Below are 2643 nucleotides of genomic sequence, written 5' to 3'. Positions count from 1 at the left end.
CGCCACGCCCCGCCAGGCCGACATTAACACCCACCACCGGCCTGGACTGCACAGCCCAACACAACGAGGCGCCGCCATCTTGGATGGTGGTCCTGTTTCAGGAGTAAGGTGGCTCCAGCAAAAACAAAAACAAAAACGACTCGAATGAAATTTACGAATATTTGTATTTTATGGCAAGCAAGGATGTCAGGTGAAATTTCGAGCGACGACGCCAGCTGCAGTGCGCGCTCCAGCAGCGGCGACTCGCTACGCCCCTGCTGCGCCCCAGCAGCCACGGCCGTAGGCAGACGGGGGCTGCATATGAGAGGAGAGGGGTGGTGCAAGGGGGCAGGGCACACACATGAATACTGCAACTCGGGCGGCGCAGGTTGGCTCCATTGGCCTCGCCGGAAGGAGCAAAAGCAAAGCGAGCCAAGCGAGCCCAAAGGGGTGGAGAGCAGAAGGGGAGAGGAGAGAAAAGGTGCGTCCTGCGCGCGGCCATTGTGTCGTGCCAAAGGGGCAGCGCATCGCGGGGGCGCGGGGCCCCGGCCGTCAGTCGGTGACGCGCGGTCTCTCTCTTTCTCCCTCCCTCTCTGTACTCCCAGGGATGAGTTTTGCGGCGCCAAAACAATGCCGTGCGCTACACATTGTTCCTCGGCCGGCGCTGCGCTGCGCTACGGGCTCACCTTCGGCACCAACGAGGGCAGGTCCCCGACGCCGTCATCAGGCGCAGCAGGACATGCAAGTGCCCAAAACTGATCGTGCGGTCCCTGTACTCCACCGCCACCGCCGCCGCGCACGCCCAACTCACGATGGCACCACAACTTTTCCCCGATAATGCGCACACCTCCTCGATGCCCTCCCTCGTGGTGAGTGTGTGTGTGTGTGTGTGTGTGTGTACGTGTGTGTACGTGGGTGTACTGCCCGGGCCCCACCCTTTGTCGCGTAATGACGAGCGCCCCCCATACCCGCGCCTCATCAGCAGGGGCTGCACATGGTGCCCACCACTCACCCGCCGCGCCTGGTCGGCCTGGTCGGGCTGGTCGGCCTGCCCCAGGACGGCGGCGGCCAGGCAGGGAGGATGCTGTCCCTTTTAGCAGATGATACCTTACAAACTTAAACTTACTTACACTTTTTCTTCTCTACCCATATGCCCCCGCGTCTCCCCCTCCTCCCCCACACAGTCCAGCGTGGGACAGCATTTCACCCCGTATCGGCCTTACAGGTTCAAGCGGGTTCAAGAAGGCTGTTTCCTTTCTCTGCCTCCATGTTCACTCACTCTCCCTCTCTCACTCTCCCTCTCTCTTTTCCATCTCCCTCTCACAGAGTCCAGGGGACAGCAGCGCCAGCGGGGCGCCGTCGACGGCCACCCCTGTCCCATCAACTCGAGCGCGCGCGTCTGGCCGCGTCACGATGGAGAAAAGCCACGATTCGGCAGCAGCAGCATGGGGGGAAGGGAAGGGAAAGGAGCAGGGGTAGAGAAAGGGTTTGTGCGCCAAGGGGGAGGTGGCAAAGAAAAGTGGGAGGGTTGGAATTTCAGCTGTATGCAGCTCGGACGGACGAGGAGAAAGACAAGGGCCTGGTGTCCGGGCCCCGGCCCGAACCAAGCCGGGGCCTCCCTGCCACGCTTTTGTCCCCCGCAGTGGTTTGGGCCATTATGTCGTCCATGCCCGGGCCGGGCCGGCGTACCTTCCCTCCTCACGGCGGCGTGTCCTCTCACTCTGGACAGCTCGCTCTCTCCGTCCCTCCCCGCTGCTGTCCTGGCCCAGCAGTAGGCAGGCAGGGCAGGCAGGGCAGGCAGGGCGTCGCAGGCGACGCTTACAACCGTCAGGCGCGGGGCTGCCGGGTGGGCGCCGCCGGGACGGCCGCCTGCTGTGAGCGCATTCCCGAGTCAAAGGCGAGGCAGTGTGGCTCCTACTCGCGCACCCCGGGCCCCCGGCCCCGGCCCCACCCCACCCGGGCCCTTTCCTTTCACAAGGGGTCCGTCCTGAATCGGCCAACGCGGCGGCCAACTCGGGCTGTTTGAACTGAAGGCGCGGACCGGCTCGGCTCCGCGGAGGTAGGCAACCCAACCTGCACAGCCGCGCTGCGGTGGGCCGGTCAGCAACGCACGCCGAGCGGCGACCTGGCCGGACGGGTTATCGTCGACGAAGAGGTTTGAAATTTTCAGCGCGCTTCAGCATGCCTGTAGGCTGCCCGCTCGGTCCCCCCGGGTGTTGCGGGTTGCCGCGGGCCTGGTGTAGGCCGGAGCAGGCTCCACGCAGCCCGGGCGGGGCGCGGGGCGGCAGCGGGCAGGGCTAGCCTGGCTGGGAGCGACTAATTTCATTTACGACGTTAATTACGCTCGTCACAGCTGGGCCAGCGGGGCCTGCGCCACGCCACGCCGGGCTGCGTCCGCGGCCGTTTCGGACGGGAAATCAGTCGGGGGCGGACTCGGACGTGGCCGCGGCGGGTAGAGCTGCTCGGTGTCCTCCTGGCGGCGGTGGGGCGGCGCGGGAGTGGATTCGAGAGAAGGACAGGACACCGTCGCGAGAGAGGGTGAGGAGGAGGGTCCTGGAGGAGGGCGGAGGAGGGCCCCGGGGGCAGGCAGGGGTCGCGCGGGGCCCGCTAGGTACGGCACTTGTGTCGCGATGCGAAAATCAGCGGCCAAATAAGCCGACGCGG

This window comes from Frankliniella occidentalis, unplaced genomic scaffold (genome assembly GCF_000697945.3).
Source record: "Frankliniella occidentalis isolate FOCC.00 unplaced genomic scaffold, Focc_3.1 Scaffold205, whole genome shotgun sequence".
Classification (NCBI taxonomy): Eukaryota; Metazoa; Arthropoda; class Insecta; order Thysanoptera; family Thripidae; genus Frankliniella; species Frankliniella occidentalis.
This window is presented reverse-complemented; position numbering follows the sequence as displayed.